Source organism: Tachysurus vachellii, chromosome 6, assembly GCF_030014155.1.
Source record: "Tachysurus vachellii isolate PV-2020 chromosome 6, HZAU_Pvac_v1, whole genome shotgun sequence".
NCBI lineage: Eukaryota > Metazoa > Chordata > Actinopteri > Siluriformes > Bagridae > Tachysurus > Tachysurus vachellii.
Window position 1 is genome coordinate 27,580,351 of NC_083465.1, and position 19,535 is coordinate 27,599,885.

At 42.7% G+C, this 19,535-nt stretch overlaps 1 pseudogene; it reads left to right on the forward strand.

Moving 5' to 3' along the window:
* LOC132847659 (zinc finger protein 850-like) overlaps nt 1-19,535 on the forward strand; it is a 182,406-nt pseudogene that overhangs the window by 145,109 nt on the left and 17,762 nt on the right.

Consider the following 19,535-nt stretch of genomic DNA (forward strand, 5'->3'; position numbering starts at 1 on the left):
ATAGCTACAGGATGCTATAAGCCTGGCTGATGTACATCTCTGATGTGCTGGATATGACGTGGATATGACGCGAACATAATCTGGGGAAAGTACATGCAGGGTTTGTGGCCTCAATGGCACTCCAGTAAGCAGTGTGCTGTGTGCAAGTGACCTAGGAATGCAGGGTACAAATTCAACTTAAATTGCATTAAATCTTGTTGCTTTAAACAAAATTATGCTGCAAGATTTTTTTAACTACATTTAATTTCCTTGTTATAGGCAAAACTTTTTTTTAAATTTCCAGTTTATTTCCATATATTCCCGTTAAGTTTCCAGCCTTGAAAATTCCCTAGGTTTAAGTAAGTCAACCACAAAATGACAAAAACAAATCATTTCCTAATAGACACAGGGGCCTATCACTCTTTTGCAAGAGCCTGTGCACTATCCTGAATAATAGGTGTGCATTCTACTATAGGCAAGCTTATGTTTAGTTTCTGAACTACATTTGCATTGCTTAAGTATTGTGAATATTTTATTTGTAATTTTATTTACTTATATTACATACACTTATTTTTATAACATTGCTTTAAATAAAAACAAGGCCTCCCATTGTGAGGACCCTGAAAAGACAAGAAGGTCTAAGTCTGACTCCTTCATCTTAAGTTCAAACAATAGACTAGGTAGAAGAACATGAAGATGCTGAGACTTCGAAGGACAACCCACTCCAAGGTAAGACCAGTCTTGATTTATAATGTCTGCCGTGATAGCAGCTTACTTGTGCAAAACATAGGATGCACTCCTTAGTGGGTCTGTCGAAGCTTTGTATAGGCAGGCCAGGAACATTTGTCACTAAGGGACATGCAGGTCAGTACAATTACTTTATTCCATTTCTTTTCACCCACTACACTTTGTTTTTCCAGCACAACACAAAGCATATTCAGACCGAAGATCACATTGTGAAAGTTCTCTGATTGTGGAAATGTTGAAGTCATCATGTGTTGACAAAAATCATACTGCGCCATATCACACTATGGGTAACAGTCAAACTGAAAGGTTTAATCAGACTCTTGGTGCTATGATAAGGTCCTTACTCCCAAGGTCTAATGCTAATTGGTCCTAGATGCTGGCATTCTCTTATAACTGCAATAGGAATGAGACTATCGGCTACCCTCTATTCTTTTTGATGTTTGGTCAAACTCCTAGGTTTCCTTTGGTTGGTTTGTTGCAAGTGTAATTTTGGATGGGGGGACTGCTGATGTGAGTAAATATGTTCAGTATTTAGGTGAAAGATGCAATGTCACTTGCACAACAAAATGTGCATCAGCAGCAGACAGGCTGAACGTTATAATTATATTAGCCACTATTATAATAGCCCCATTTTTGAGTTTGTCAAACTTTTCTTATGGCCATATAGTGACATAGTTGGGGTCCTCACACACAAGACTGTGATGAATTTACTTGGATTAAAAACAAAAAATAAGAAGAAAATGACATTTCAACAAGATTTATTTATTCTTTTTTTTTTTTATGAAATAAAATGCTATCTAGACCAATAGATAAAAATACCTGTATAGATGAGTATATATACTGAAAAAAAATAAAATAACATTATTTAATAAATGCACCACAATATGACTAATGTGACATTTAAACTTTATTTAAGAAGCTGATTCAGACAGTACTAGCAAATTCAACATATATGTTGATCACAACTGGTACAGTGACTCAAATTCCCCTATATTGTAACAAAGGATTAATGTATTTTGCACATCTATTTTGCTTCTGCTTGTCAGTGTGTGCAGCAATGCCAAAGTTTGCTCCATTTTATTTTCATTAAATGTTACAGTATTTTCTCACTTGGGGATGTGGTAGCCTAGTGGTATGTTGTGGCAATTGGAATGTTGTGAGTTCAATTCCACCAGGCTGCCGTTGCTGGGCCCCTGAGCAAGGCCCTTAACCCTCAAATGCTCACTTGTATAACATGTAAGTCGCTCTGGATAAGTGTGTCTGCTAAATGCTGGAAATGTAAAAAAAATGGATGAAAATCCTTCATAGTCTCCAGAAATAGTTTTGGTTGGCTGTATTCTGCCAATATGAAACAGTGATGTAGCATAATTTTAATGTAAATCTTATATATTTATAGTTACATTTTAGACTCCTAATATTTTGCTTTCTATACCCTCATAAGGGAACAATCCATCCAGTCACTTTGCATAACAAGATGGTTCTAGACGTGTACCTGCCACACCCCAGACTCAGGTGATGGTGGTAATAGATTGATAATGGCTGTAAAATGGCCTGTTGTTGGACTGAGTCTTTGTCCTCAGCCGTACTTAAAAAAGACACCCTGACATTTAGTTGAGGTTCTCACTGAGAAGACTGCTGTGAAATTACTGGGATTTAAGAAAAAGATCACTTCCACTTGATAGGTTTTCCCTCTTTAGGTAAATGAATAATGTAAATTTAAATGAATACAATATTCAAATTGACGTATTTCTTTGTGCACTACATGGTGTCCACACAATTTAAAAACTATATTTGTCAGTTACCATTAAATAAATAAATATTTTTATATTTATTATATATAATATTTATATATACTAAATATTATATATAATAAATATAAAAATATTTATTATATATAATATTTATATGCAATTAATCAATTAATTAAACTTATCATTGTCCAAACATGCAATCCCAATAAAAACATTTTTCCTCATTTACAATAATGTAAGTTAAATAACTGTTTAAGAGAACTAAGAAATTGTTGTCTTTTTATATTATTTAGGAAATGTCAAGTATGATCTTACTTTTGAATATTATATTTACAAGAATAGTCTTGATGCCAAAGCTAGATGGTTAGTTTTTGTATGTAAAATTTTTGCATTAACGTCTCAATTGGACCAGGACAATCAGAAGGCTAGGTTTGTCCAAGAGAGAGATGGAGCAACAAGAGTGAACACACCCAGACATTCAATATTCAAGAACAAGATTTACTGTATTAAACACAAGAATTAGTAAAATAAATACAGAAAGGCAGTAGCACAGGAATGCTCACGTGTCAATAATTTGTACTATTTCCCCTTTTTTTTACTCTTAAAGCATTACAATCACTTTAGCAAAATCAATTTCCCAACAGGTTTAACATAACATCAAAATGAAACTTACTGATAACCAGTAAACCAGTGAAAGATTCATTCACTATGAAATGAAAGACCTCAAAATTTATCATTTTCCCAATGACAAAAAAAAAACCTCAATCAGTGCTTGAATTCAGTTCAGTCTCTAAAAGGAAATGTCCTTGAATGTAAGATGATTCAGTCTGTGCAGTTGATCCAGGATTAGGACAAAAATTTAAAAAAAAAAAAGGTTATTGTCAACTTCACTCCTATCGTTTGATGGCAACCACATTCAAGCTCATAAGATGTTCTGAGAATTCACTCAACAGGTGGCTCGCCAGTCCAACCCCACCCAGGTGCATACAGAAAATGCAGGAAAGAGTTGAGTCATTCACTCACGCAATCACACACTACGGAAAATTTTCCAGAGATGCCAATCAACCTACCATGCATGTCTTTGGACCGGGGGAGGAAACCGGAGTACCCGGAGGAAACCCCCGAGGCATGGGGAGAACATGCAAACTCCACACACACAAGGTGGAGGAGGGAATCGAACCCCCAACCCTGGAGGTGTGAGGCGAAGGTGCTAACCACTAAGTCACCGTGCCCCCGTGAAAGATTCATTCACTATGAAATGAAAGACCTTGAGATTTATCATTTCGTCAATGACAACAAAAAAACTTAATCAGTGCTTGAATTCAGTTCAGTCTCTAAAAGGAAATGTCCTTGAATGTGAGATGATTCAGTATGTGCAGTTGATCCAGGATTAGGACAAAAATTGAAATAAAAAGGTTGACTCCTACCGTTTCACTCCTACCATTTGACGGCAACCACATTCAAGCTCATAAGAAGTTCTGAGAATTCCCTCAACAGGTGGCTTGCCAGTCCAACCCCACCCAGGTGCATACAGAAAATGCAGGAAAGAGTTGAGACGAATCAGAGGGATTCACACTTGGATCAATCCACATCCGGATCCGGCAGCATTCAGCAGCAGCCTTCACAAACCCGGACAACATCACAGGAAGAAACAAAACCTGGCCAAGGAACTCATTCATCACATGTACATTGGCCGAACCGGAAAATTCCAGATCATACACATTCCAAAATGTCACTCTCCACACAATCCGCTTCTCTCTGAACGATTACTTTTCTCTGATTTTGAAGACTTAATCTCCTGGGATAGCGAGAAGCATCCATCTGCATCAGAGGTTACGGAGAGAAAGATAGATCTCGAACATGCGGAATCCGAAAAAGAGTACCAACCAGTGTATATACTGTACTGTATGTGAATACTGAATTTTCAAACAATATTTCGTTCAGTAACATTAGAATGAACACAGTTTCTTAGCAGCAGGTCCTTGGGATAATATATAGAATTGTGCAAAAAACAGCAGATGACTGAAATATTGTATAGTATGTGCGAAATGGCTGAGATACTGTACAATATGTGCAAAAAACGGCTGAAATGTTGGACAGTTTGTGTAAAAACAGCAGAAAAGTGTGCAAAACAGCATGTAAACAGTTTGATGGATTGTAAGCAGCATGTAAACAGTATGATGTGTCAGTGTGTGTGTTTTGTGAGGGTCTATGCAGTCCATACAGATGATGTGTGTGTATGTTGTGCTCAGTACAGTTCAGTTCAGTTATTGAGAAGTCTGATGGCTTGTGGGAAGAAACTATTACACAGTCTGGTCGTGAGGGCCCGAATGCTTCGGTACCTTTTTCCAGATGGCAGGAGGGTGAAGAGTGTGTGTGAGGCGTGTGTGGGGTCTTCTACAATGCTGTTGGCTTTGCGGATGCAGCGTGTGGTGTAAGTGTCCATAATAGAGGGAAGAGAGACCCCAATGATCTTCTCCACTGTCTTCTCTATCCGCTGCAGGGTTTTGCGATCCAAGATCGTACAGTTCCCAAACCAGACCGTGATGCAGCTGCTCAGGATGCTCTCAATGGTCCCTCTGTAGAACATGGTCAGGATGAGGGAGGGAGATGTGCCTTTCTCAGCCTTCATAGGAAGTAGAGACGCTGCTGGGCTTTCTTGGTGATGGCGCCGGTGTTGAGTGACCAGGTGAGGTTCTCCGCTAGATGAACACCAAGAAATTTGGTGCTCTTGACGGATGTCTACGGATGATCCATCGATGTTCAGCGGAGAGTGGTCGCTCTGTGCGCTCCTGAAGTCCACAACCATCTCTTAAGTTTTATCCACATTCAGAGAAAGGTTGTTGGCTCTAGACCAGGCAGTTAGTTGTTACACCTCCTCCCTGTATGCTGACTCGTCGTTCTTGTTGATGAGACCCACCACAGTCGTGTCATCGGCAAACTTGATAATATGATTTGATTTGTGCATTGCTGCACAGTCATGAGTCAGCAGAGTGAACAGCAGTGGACTGAGCACGCAGCTTTGAGGAGCTCCAGTGTTCAGTGTGGTGGTGTTGGAGATGCTGTTCCCGATCCGGACTGACTGAGGTCTCCCAGTCAGGAAGTCCAGGATCCAGTTGCAGAGGGAGGTGTTTAGTCCCAGCAGGCTCAGCTTCCCAATCAGGTGCTGAGGGATGATTGTATTGAATGCTGAACTAAAGTCTATGAACAGCATTCGTACATAAGTGTTTTTATTGTCCAGGTGGGTGAGGGCTAAGTGGAGGGCTGTGGCAATGGCATCGTCTGTGGAGCAGTTTGGACGATTCGGGAACTGAAGGGGGTCCAGTGAGGGTGGTAGCTGGGTCTTGATGTGCCTCATGACGAGCTTCTCGAAGCACTTCATAACTATGGGTGTGAGTGCAACGGGACGATAGTCACTGACGCAGGACACTGTAGACTTCTTTGGGACAGGAACGATGGTGGCAGTTTTGAGGCACATAGGAACAACGGCGCTGCTCAGGGAAATGTTGAAGATGTCCGTAAAGACATCCGCTAGCTGTTCTGCACATTCTCTGAGCACCCTGCCCGGAATGTTGTCTGGTCCAGAAGCCTTCCGTGGGTTAACTCTGCATAGAGATCTCCTCACGTCGGCCGTGGATAAACAGATTACCTGGTCGTCGGGGGGGAGGGATGGTCTTCCTTGGCGGTACGTTGTTCTGTACCTCGAACCGAGCGTAGAAATCGTTCAGCGCGTCTGGGAGGGAGGCGTCGCTATCACAAGCAGGTGAAGCTGTCTTGTAGTTTGTGATCACCTGTATGCCCTGCAACATGCGCCGGGTGTCTCTGCTGTCCTGGAAGTGGCTGTGGATTGTCTGGGCGTGTGTGCTATTTGCCTCTCTGATTGCCTCTCGCACTGACTTGAGATTTGCATGGTTGAAATCTCTGGCGATGATAAAAAGTCCGTCGGGGTGAACATTCTGCAGGTTGCTAATAGCTCCGTATAGCTCACGTAGTGCCTCTTTAGCATTAGCACTAGGAGGAAAGTAAACTCAGACAATGAAAACAGTAGTAAATTCCCGCGGTAAATAAAATGGTCTGCATCTAACAGTCACAAACTCCACTGACGATGAGCAGTAAGTAGAAATAAGCACAGAGTTCTTGCAACATTCCATGTTGATATAAACACACACACCACCACCGCGAGTCTTACCGCACAGAACTGCATTTCTGTCAGCTCTAAATGAAGTTAGCCCGTCCCGTGAAAACAAACACACAGCAGTTTCTAATCTCTCGCCGTGTAGAGCGTTCGAGTCGGATGTAGTCCAGTTTATTGTCTAGGGAGCAAATGTTGGCTAGTAGAATGGACGGGAGAGCCGGGTTTGCTTACCGCACTTCCGCTTCCTCGCGCACTACTTTCGGCGTCCCCTATCCTGGTCTCTGGTATCAGGCAACACCGGGGACTGGAGGCCTGGTCTCCGCAGCAAGCCGAGGTCACGTAGCCTATCCAGTACATCATTGTGCAGGTTGATTGTCACACGATTTCTGTACTTTATTAGTTCCTGGTGGTTGTATACATGAACACTGCTGTCTCAGGCATCCATGTAGTAGCAGTGGTCGGGCTAAAAACTGTAAATAAAAACTTAAATAAATAAAAAACGTAAATAGCAGACATAATTTTTTTTTCTTCATTTTTTTTAAATATTCCTTAAGAAATGCTGAATATGATGTTACTTATGTGACTACAAGAATAATGTTGATGCTGAAGCTAGACAATCAGTTATTCAGTTATTGGATGGTACTGTTATAAGAGAAATGTACAACAAAATGCTTTTATTGGGAGCTCTATGTTGTACATTTCTCTTATAAGAGTACCATCCAATAACTGAATAACTGATTGTCTAGCTTCAGCATCAGTTATTGGATGGTACTGTTATAAGAGAAATGTACAACAAAATGCTTTTATTGGGAGCTCTATGTTGCAGGGAGCTGTATGTTTAACTTGACAGCATGCTGATATATATAGTGTTAATCTCTTCAGCATACTTTTTTTGCCTTGTTTATTTTCTTGACTGTTTTCAGTTACTATGACTGATGAATAAAGCACATGATACACCTTGCATGAGAGCACCTTACAACAGCCAAAAGGAGCACAAGGTGCTTTCCAGTGAAACAACAATAAAAATTAAAATCAATAAGAACACAATGAACATAAAATAGCAGTTGAAACAGGGTCTACATGTTAAAAGCTTGTATGAATAAATGAGTTTTCAACTGCGATTTAAAAACACTCATCACAGTGATGGATCGTAAGTGTGCTGGAAGTGCGTTCCACAGCTTTGGTCCCTTGATGGCAAATGACCAGCCTCCAAACTTCTCATATTTATATTTGGGAGTGACCAGAGAGGTATGTCCAGAGGAGCGGAGAGATCTGGCTGGTTGGTAGACCTTTATTAATTCTGTGAGGAAGTTATTAACCAATCTAAAGTCTTGAAAATAGCTTGAGCGCAAATCTCATAACTCCATTGGACACTTCAACTGTCCACCTCTTCCTCACTCTGCGGAAGAGCTTCGCGGCATATTTCTCCGCAACGAATCAACACGTCTTCTGAGGTAAATGTCTTGAAAACACTGGGCTCAAAGAAAAAAAATCTTGACCCCCGCTAGTTCTGGTGCTCGTCTGATGACAGGAATTTAGCGCAAGACAATCCACTGCAAAGCGGACTAAACCCTGTGCATTGCAGATAAGGTACGGCGTTTTTTTAATTTCCTGAAAAATAACGGTTTTGGAGATACGAGGATTCCACCCGAGAGCGACGAAAAATACAAGTAAGAGTAGGAGTAGAGGTACAGATGCCACAAATGGCAGATGAGGAGGAGTTAACAGAGAAAAAAGTAGAAGAAGCACTAAGTAAAGTCCCAGAGCAACTGTGGACCAAACATTCAACAGATGTAGGACTAGTTAAGTCAGCAGGGTTAGCAAGAATACAGGTTGGACCCAACGCCCCATTACCCTATCAAAGACAACCAGTCAATCAGATAGTGATAGCTGAGACCCCAGGGGTCCCAGAAGGAATGAACAAAATGGTACACAGTAATTGATCTGTGTTCTGCATTTTTTAGTGTTCCATTGCACCCCGACTCTCAGCACTTGTTTGCATTTACCTATCGTGGACAACAATACACTTACACGAGACGGCCTCAAGGGTATTGTGAGAGCCCATCAATATTTAACCAAGTATTAACTAGAGATCTAGTAAACTTACAAATGGATAGCCTCATAGTCCAGTATTTTGATGATTTATTGATCTGTAGCCAAACGAAGGAACAATGTGTGCAGGATTCAATAGCAGTGCTGAAGACCCTAGCACAGAATGGGCACAAAGTAAGTAAAGAAAAGCTACAATTCTGCAGAAAGAAGGTAGAATATTTGGGAAGAATTTTAGAAGGCACAACACGAAAGATATTACCGGCTCATGTACAGGCCATACGTGATGCACCACAACCTCAAACCGTATGCCAGATGATGTCATTCCTGGGTATGGCAGGATTTAGTAGACCTTGGATATGTGACTTTGCCTTAAGAGTACAACCACTCAGAGATATGATAAAAGCTGTGTATCAGGCTAAGCCCAATTCACAGCTGACATGGACACCAGAAGCAGTAGCAGCATTCGAGATGCTGAAGTGTACACTAGCCTTAGCCTCAGCCCCAGCGCTGGCTAGCCCAGATTATAGCAAGCCTTTTCATTTATACGTGACAGCGAGACAAGGCTTTGCATCTGCCGTGTTGATGCAACAACAACAAGGTGTAGGGAAGCAACCAATTGCTTATTTTAGCACGGCGTTAGACAATGTTGAGAAAGGTATGCCACCAGGCTACCATGCTATATCAGTGGCTGCATTTGAGTACCAGAAGGCTTCTACAATTACAATGGGTCACAGTGACCCTATACACGTCCCATGCATTGCATGCACTATTGACAAGTCAGGCATTTGTAATAACCAATGCAAGGTGCACAGAATATGATGTAATACTGTCCATGCAAGAACTGACAATTGAAAGGTGTAATACCGTAAACCCAGCTGAAAGGATGGTACTGCCAATGGAAGGGACTCCCCACAATTGTACAGAGGAGTCTGAAAAATTTCTAAAGGCACGACCAGATTTAGAACCTCTTATAGGGGCACAGCAAATTTTCTTTGTCGATGGATCATGTTATCGCACCCATGAAGGAAATAAAGCTGGTTATGCAGTAATAGAATATGACCTCATTGAAAAAATATACTGAACAGTTAGTGAAGTGACAGTCCCACAACCATGTTCAGCACAATTGGCAGAAATACAAGCCCTGGCGGCAGCCTGTAAGCTGGGAGCAGGAAAAACGTGTACAATATACACTGACTCAGCCTATGCATATGGGGAATGTCATGTTTTTGGACCAATCTGGGCACAGCGAGGTTTCCAGAGAGCAGATGGCTCAACTATCACACATAGACCAGCCATATCAGAATTGTTAGCAGCTATACAACTACCTTAGAAATTAGCCATAGTGAAGTGTAAAGCTCACAAGAGGGTGTGTGGGTAGCTCCCACAGCTCTGTTACCAATGTTGATAAAAGAAGCACATGGGGTAGATCACTGTAACAGAAGGGTAATTATAGACACCATCAGGAAAAATTGATGGTCTCCTTACCTAGCTAATTTTGTGGACAAAGCACTGAGAGCATGTGAGTTATGCGCAACAAGAAATGTCAGGAAGCATTTCACAGCTCCAATAGGACACATCCCGGAACCTCGAGGCCCATTTCGACATTTAATGATGGATTTTGTAGATATGGCAGAGAAGGCAGAAGGAAAGCAATATATTCTGGTGGTGATTGATATGTTCAGTAGATGGGTTGAGGCAGTGGCCTGTGCAAGAAATGATGCTAAGACAGTGGCTAAATTCCTGTGTAGAGAAGTAATCCCTAGGTTTGGCATCCCAGATCAGTTGAGCTCAGACAACGGACCTCATTTTGTAAATAAAGTAATTAAGTCACTTGCACAAGCATTGTGAATCAAACACAAGATGGGATGTGTTTATCAACCAAGTTCTCAAGGCAGGGTAGAAAGAGCAAATGGGGTGTTGAAAGAAAAATTACAAAGAGATGCACTAGCACAGGTTTGAATTGGGTACAGGCTTTATCATTAGCTTTTATTATTATTATTACTATTATTAGCTTTTATGACCATTAGCTTTCACAGACAAACCGTGTAACACACTTGACAGCTCAGGCCAATGCCTGTAGCCTTCACGCGAAGACCCTATAACGGCCCATTGCTGGAGCAGATGGGGGACGAGCTGTCAAGTTACGTAAAGCACTTAACCCATATCCACAGACTTTTATATCTACAGGTAGGTCCGGTGACGCATGGTGCAGCAGTAGAGGAGCCTCATGACCAGGTAGATACGTGTACATCAGAACATTCAAAAGAAAACCTTGGAGACAACCAAGAAGAGATGGACCTTTTAAAATGGTGCTAGCCACTCCCACAGCAGTCAAGGTTGAAGGTAAGGAATATTGGTATCACCTCAATCACTGTTGTCGTGCGACAGCTGAAGCAGACACTGGGGAAGAGCCCTCAACCTCAAAGACAGAGCAACAGCCACAATCACAGCCACCCATTTCAGGGCAGAAGCCCGAAGAACGACCCTCCATGTCTAGGGCAGGGTAACAACCTGCTATCTATTAATATAAATATATATATAGCGGGCACGGTGGCTTAGTGGTTAGAACGTTCGCCTCACACCTTCAGGGTTGGGGGTTCGATTCCCGCCTCCACCTTGTGTGTGGAGTTTGCATGTTCTCCCCGTGCCTCGGGGGTTTCCTCCGGGTACTCCGGTTTCCTCCCCCAGTCCAAAGACATGCATGGTAGGTTGATTGGCATCTCTGGAAAATTGTCTGTAGTGTGTGATTGCGTGAGTGAATGAGAGTGTGTGTACCCTGCGATGGGTTGGCACTCCGTCCAGGGTGTATCCTGCCTTGATGCCTAATGACGCCTGAGATCACGGGGAGGCACAGGCTCCCTGTGACCCGAGGTAGTTTGGATAAGCGGTAGAAAATGAATGAATGAACGAATGAATATTTATATCAAACTTGCCGCCAGCGCCGGACTGGCTGGCCAACAGCTCATGGAACCGCCTTGATTCAAACGCTGTGGTTGTCTTGCCTAATACATACTATGCCCACACATTCTTGGATGTGTGGCATTCTTTGCGGAATAAGCGAAAAATTAAAGCTTCAAGCTACATTATAACTGGCCGTAGTTGTGAGTGGCCTGTGACTTTGCGTATACACTGACTCTCTTTCCTGTATAACTTCCTTAAAACTGTTGTTATATGTTTATGCTGTATGTTTTGGTGACCCTGGTGACACTGATTTCACTGTCGTGCTATATATGAGGGCAGAGTGAGAATTTTCCCTCAAATTGGCCTCTGAGGGTTTTTCGCTCACTCCTGGTTCACCCTTTGAGAATGAGCACGTATGTTTCTGAATATGTTATATATGTTACATGTATGGAGTGTAGGGGGAGTAATGGTGGAATTTAATTGTTGAATTGAATGGTTGAATTGTTATTAATGTTGAAATTTTGTTTTGTCCTTTTTGTTTTGTCATTTTTTGGTGATTTTGCTTTTTGGTTTTAGCCCCTGTTGGTGTTCATACGGTTTAGTGGTTATAGGCAGCAGGTTATAGGCAGCAGGTTTGGTTGAGACTTTACAGTCTCAAAGGGGGGAGCAATGTTGTGAAAAATCTGTGACCCCAGGAATGCCCCAAAAGTAAAGAGATATGCCTTAAAAGGATTATTATTGGTGTCATAAGACACATAGACCCCTGATGTCGTAATAGTTTAAGGCAATATAAGTTACATATATAAATCTAAACTAATAAGCCCAATACTATCAGGCCTAGGAGAAGTTGGAGTGTAATCTGGAGAACCAGGCCTAGGAGAGGGAGAAGAGGGAATGCAAACTGGAGATCCAGGTTTAAAGTTAGAGGAAGCCAAAGCAGGAGAGAGAGGGCAGATGCAGGCAAGAGGAGGTGATGAGGGACGAGGAGGAGAGACAGGAGTTCCAAGCTCAGGGCAGCAAGGTTCAGCATGAGGACAGCCATCAGTTTGAGTTCTCTGGTCCACGAAGTCAGCCAGAGGGGTTTGAGAGGAGGAAGTGCGAGCGGGAGGTTTCCTCACAATATGGGACAGCAGATAAGGATGCTCAGGAAGTTCAGGAGAACAGAGCTGGTAAAAAGGGAGTAGAATTTAGTAGAAATATATAGAGAAACTAAAAGCTTAAAGTATGCATGAGCAAGCCCAGTCTGAGAAGTAACAAGGACATTCATTCATCTTCTACCGCTTATCCGAACTACCTCGGGTCACGGGGAGCCTGTGCCTATCTCAGGCGTCATTGGGCATCAAGGCAGGATACACCCTGGACGGAGTGCCAACCCATCGCAGGGCACACACACACTCATTCACTCAGGCAATCACACACTAGGGACAATTTTCCAGAGATGCCAATCAACCTACCATGCATGTCTTTGGACCGGGGGAGGAAACCGGAGTACCCGGAGGAAACCCCCGAGGCACGGGGAGAACATGCAAACTCCACACACAAGGTGGAGGCGGGAATCGAACCCCGACCCTGGAGGTGTGAGGCGAACTTGCTAACCACTAAGCCACCATGCCCCCCGTAACAAGGACATATACAGAAAAATCCAAGGGCAGACCTTGAGTCTGGGAAATAAGGAATCAGAAAAACAGGACATTAGGTCACTTAGGAGGCGTATGAGGTAATTCTGTAAAATAAGGGGAATTCTGAGAAGTCAGGTAAATGATTAGGCAGAGCTTTGAGGGCAACTTTGAAAAAGAATGGGTAATTGTATGCAAGGTATGTAAATTAAAAGAGAAGGCACCGAGAGGCACCAGAGTATATATTGAGGGGATTTTATTGGGGATGGGGGGTATCTTTTTTTGGTTGCGGGGGAATGCTCTTTTGGGTTTTTATTTGTTACTTTAAATTTTTCCTTGAGCTCAATGGAATGGGTGGCTGATTGACTGCAATAAAGAAGTTTGCTCATTCTCATCCAGGTCTGAAAAGTCTTATCATTATTTTATTTGTATTAATGTTAGTGCTATCAGTGAAGTTTAATTGAAATAGTTGATATTTGGCTAAAAGTCTATAAGTACAAATCACCCTGCGATATCACTTGGAGACAGGCTCTAGGTTCCAACAAAAGCTCTCAGAAAATGTGTACTTTGAAAAATGCTTTAAGTGTTATTTAATATTGCATGTATAATGTATAGCAGGTAGTATCACCTATCCAAGGTCCCTGGGTCAATCCTAAGCTTGGGTTGCTTTGTGTGTCCTTTACTAGTGAGGTTTCCTCTGGGTTCTGTCCAGTTTCTATTCCAGATATGAGTGCATATCTTTATATATGTTTGTTTGTGTGTGTCTGTGTATGTATAAGTGTGCAGGCCTGGAGAGTCATGCTCCCGGCATCAAATCCGTTCTGGTCTCCAAATCGATCCATTTCTCTTTCCAAAGCAGTGAGCTTCTCCGTGATGTTAGCAGTATCCAAAGCAGTGAGCTTCACCATGATGTTATCCATATTGCGGTTAATAGTCCTAGCCTCAGTTCTGACCACTTGCCCACTGCATCAATCATGACGGCCTTGTGAGATTTTGGACAGCTGTTACCGTTTTCTGATTTTCTCGATAAACCAGGGCAATGCCTAATCCAATCAGCAGAACTCCTTTTATCCGAATAGCTAGATATCTTCAGTGTCCTCCATGGAAAGAGCCGCCAGACACACAACCGGCCACCTCTCCCATGCATCCATCATATAGCCAGCTGCGAACGCTCTGGCAGGGTAGTCAGGTTCCCTGGAACCCAAGCTTCTTGTCTGTATCAATTGTGTTGAGAGACCAGTTTATCAAGTCTGTGGTAACCAGCTCCATTTTCTATGCTGTGGTGTGCTGGGGAACGGATGCAAAAGTGTGTGATGCTAACTGTCTAAATAAACTCTTCAAAAAAGCAAGTTCTGTCATTTGAGTGGATCTAGTCAATCTGAAGGTGGTTTCTGAGAACAGAGTGCACTAAATGACATGCTTGTTGGATTGAGGTGTAATTTTAGCTGGACACTGATCCCACCTTGGTGCAACAGTGAACTTTACAGAAGGTCTTTTGTGCCCACTGCAGTATGACTGTATAGTACATCCCTCATGTGCAGAGGCACCTTTGACTTTTTTAGTTCTTAGTGAACTAGATAGCCACACTCTATCTATCTATCTATCTATCTATCTATCTATCTATCTATCTATCTATCTATCTATCTATCTATCTATCTATATTTAATGAAACATTAGTTCTGTGGAATGTATGAATGGTGGTAAGAGCATGGGGAACTTTGTGTTTCTGGGGGGAAGAATAAAGGTTTAGTCACACTTTTTGGCTGAGGGGCAATTTAAGCCTGTCCTTGGCCTATATAAATAATTCCAGCTGAATTATTCAGCAGACTTGCTCTAGCTCTCTCTCTCACTTCTTCACAGGGGAGATGAAATTACCCCTCAGTGCAGTCTAAGTGTGCCACACAACATTGCTGGCACTGATAGCATTAAGGACAACTGTGCAGTCATCACAAATGTGTCTTACACTCCAAGCTCATTTTTCTGCGTTTGAATCTTGGATGATAGCTGAACAATATGTTAAAACATTCAACATGAAACCATTTTGTTTACAGCAGGGGTATCAGGTTCTCAAGACTGACTGCCTTGCTTGTTTTCCAACTAACCCTGCTTCACCTGCAAAATACACAAACCGCAAATTCATGGAGGAAAATACGCTCTTCGCCTGCTGCATCGGCAGCCAAGAAGTGGGAGACTGTAAAAAGCGGCGCTTCAGCAGCTTGGCCAGCAGCACTAAGTGCGAGCTCCCAAACTTCAGAACCATGGCCAGTGCCGTGGGGAGTGAGAGTGGGGTGGGGCGGCCGAAAAGCACGAGCCAATCCGGAGCATCGCTGGAGCATTCACCCTCCAGGAGGAAAGCACAGCAGGAATCGAGGCTCAGCGGCTAGTGAGCTACCCCCAGCCCCGACAACAACAAGCTTCCAAATGGGTTTGGGAGAGGAAATCAGCCCTCAGACCGATCGATGAGCCCATGCCCACCGAACCAGACCTTAAGGCCCCAACCCAGGTCCACAAACAATGGCTCGTGTGAAGCCTTGTGAAGTGGCAGGGCCCATACACAGTCCTTGAGAAGGTGGGACAGGTAAACTATCGGGTTGCAACAGCCAGGTAAGCGCTCAGACACCAAATTATATCACATCAACATTTTGAAAAACCTCCTCACAGAGCTCCTGGACCAGTTTGTAGATGTCTTCCCATCCCGTCCAGGACGTACAGCGCTGGTGCACCATGAGATCAAGACCCCTCCTGGGATGGTGGTCTGACAACGACCATATAGGGTCCCGGAAGCCCGTTGTCGTGCAATCGAAGAGGAAGTGGAACGAATTTTAAAGGAGGGGTTTATTTAGGAGTCTGCCAGCCCTTGGTCCAGCCCCATTGTGGTGGTGCTTAAACCAGATGGGTACAATTGCCGGAAGTAATGACTTCCGGGGGCTCAACCAGATCTCGGATTTCGACAGCTATCCCCTCCCTCGAGTGGAGGACCTGGTGGAGCGTCTGGGGAAGGCCCGGTTCATTTCCACCCTCAACCTAACAAAGAGCTATTGGTAAGTGGCCCTTGCTTTGGAGGTGAAGCCAAAGACGGCCTTCAGAACCACAAATGACCACTGGCAGTACTGGGCCTACATGGGGCTCCAGCCACCTTCCAGCACCTCATGGACATCCTCCTCCGACCCCTCCGTGCTTTCACTGCCACCTACCTGGACGATGTGATAGTCCACTCCTCCACCTGGGCCTGTCCAAGGCCCAGTACCTGGGATATTGCATTGGTCGGGGGCTGCTAAAGCCCCAGGAGAAAAAAGTCCAAGTCGTGAGAGAATACCCCCAACCCACTTCAAAGAAACAGGTACGGGCCTTTTTGGGATTGTCGGGCTATTGTACCTAACTTCTAATCTTTAGTTGCCCCCCTCTCAGATCTAACGAAGAAAGGTCTCCCGGACCGGGGGCACTGGACAGACGGAACAGAACGGGCATTCTGCCAGCTCAAGGAGGCCCTCACCACCCAGCCAGTATTACGGAATCCGGATTTCGATCACCCCTTCATGCTACAGACAGATGCGTCCGAGACGGGGCTAGGAGCCGTCCTTTTGCAGGAGTTCAATAGGGAAGAGCACCCAGTCCTCTTTATCTCCCGGAAGCTGACCCCCGCCGAGAAAAACTATGCCACAGTGGAACGAGAAGCCCTGGTGTTGAGGACCTCCAGTACTAACTGGCAGGGCAACACATCACAATCACAAAAAAGTGATATTTGCTCAAACTGTTTTCATAGAAACAACTTTTGGGTTAAATTTAAATAAGCCACAAAAACAGACATAAAACAGAAATGGTCTGTTACTTGTAAAATCTTAATGACGTTTAGTGATAGTTTTAAAGAAATTAATTTACTAGTGGTGAATTTAGAAATACATCACAAATAATGTCCTAGTTAAGACATAACAATGTTTGTTCCTTTTTATTATCATTAAATGTTACAGTATTTTCTCAGTTGTAGTTGGCTGTGTTATGACATAAATACCTATGCCAAAAAGCCTAAGAAAATAGGATACTTTCATTGTGTCCTGTTAAGGATCATCACAGCAAATCATCTGTTTACTCCTAACTCTATGCTCTTCATTCTCTACTCTGGCACCAATTAACGTCATGTCCTCTTTTAACACATCCATATATATAATATTGGCCTTCCTCTTGACCTCTTAACCTGGCAGCTCCTTAACCACTCTCCTTCCACTGTAATTTCCAAATAATCTCAGTTTAGCCTCTCTGACTTTGAGCCAAAAACAGTCAAACTGAGCTGTCCCGCTTATGTGCTTGTTCCTAATCCTGTCCCTCCTCTTCACTCCTAAATAGAACCTCAACATCCTCATCTCTGCTACCTCCATCTCTGCCTCATGTTTTTTTCCCTCACTGCTACAGTTTCTAACCCATACAGCATAGCTGGCCTCACTACTGTCTTGTACACCTTTTGTTTGATTCTTGCTGACACTCTTCTGTCACACAACACATTTGAGACTTTTCGTCACCCATTTTAACCCGCCTGCACTCGCCTCTGCACCTCTTTTCCACACTCCCCGTCACAATGGCATCATTAGTGCTCTTTCCAGGCATGAAATATATACAAATATCCACTTCCTTTCTTAGCCTAGCTTCCACTACTATTTTCCATAGCTTCATTGTGCTCATCAATTTTATGCCTCTGTAGTTGCTACAACTCTGCACAACATCCTTGTTCTTAAAGATCGGCACAAAAACTCCATTCCTCAGGCATCTTTTCACACACTAAAGTCCTGTTGAAAAATCTAGATAGAAATGCTTCTGCTGTCTATCCTAGACACTTCCACCCCTTCACAGGAATGTCATCTGGACCAACAGCTTTTCCACGCTTGATTCACCTCAGAGCCTTCCTCACCTCATCCTTTCAAATTTTCCTCATTCATCAGCTCATGAAAATACTCCTTAAAACCACATACTCCTGCCTTCACTCTTACATGTGACTCTATGTTCCTCTCTCTCTTCTGGAAATATGTCTCCTCTTCCACCTGGTCTCCTGCACACACAGTATATCTACCTTTCTTCTCTCTATCATTTCCGCCAGCTCTCTACCTTCGTCTGTCATTGTACCAAGGTTAAGAGTCCCTCTTCTCAGACCTATACTCCCGCCTTTCCTCTTCTATCTCTGTCTATGAACCTTTTCCCTCCTCTCATTCCTTGACCAACAGTAGTCCAATTTCTGGTGGCACGCTGTAGTGCAACAGTGCCGGTGGTGGTCCTTGTTAATCCAGGCCTCGAACAATCCGATATGGAATTTCCACTGATGTTTAGTTTTGGCACGTTTTATGCCGGATGCCCTTCCTGATGGAACCCTTGCTGGGACCAGCACAGAAGTCACTGTTTTGCAACCTCTGTGGCTAGATTAATGATTGGATGGCCCTGGTACTAGAAAAAGTAATTATATCTTACATAGTATTGCTAAAATAACAAAGTTAGATTAGACTTCTTGAGCCACTAAATGACCGAACACATAAATAACCAGCCATAATAATAGTAAGTACATAGTAAGTTATGCAAGCCATTCACTGTTTTCATTTATTATTTATTTCTCATTAATTATTTGTGTATGTAATTTTTATTTATCATTATATGATATATTCAGAAAAAAATACAGAAAAAATATGGACTAAAATATGGATTTAAAACCGAATAACAATGGACTCTGCTAAGCCAATCAGAATTCTGTGAGGGAGACAGGTGGTGCACATGGAGACAAGAAGAAGGACACAGAAGAATTTCATTTTATTTCCTTGATTCATTCATTAAAGTGAAAGTGTGCCTGATAGAAAAAAAAAGCGCAGAAATTCATATTAATTGTGTATGTTTCTAGACATCTGGAATGGCCAGTTGAAGGCTTCATACTCATTGTAATGAGCTGATATGAAATGTAAGTCACTCTGGATAAGGTTGACTGCTAAATGTCATAAACAATATGGGCTAAGGGGGTTTGAATTTTGTTTTGGGAGCCAACATTACAAATGATAAAGGAGTCCAAAAAGGCAACAAACACTTACAATAAACAACATCAGTCATAATCTCTCTCTCTCTCTCTCTCTCTCTCTCTCTCTCACACACACACACACACACACACACATACATATTAATAAATGGAAATTGAACAAATTATTTGTATTTGGTTAAAATGTGGTCAGTGATCCTGGTGAAACAGTTTTTTTGCTTGGGGGTTGAAAATGTCACTCTTGCCTTGAGTTCCCTGAAAATGTGTCTTATAATGTGGTTTTTTGGGGCACTCTCCCTCTGCCATGGGCCATGATGGTGTAAAATGTGTCTTATACTTTTTGTTTTTTGGGG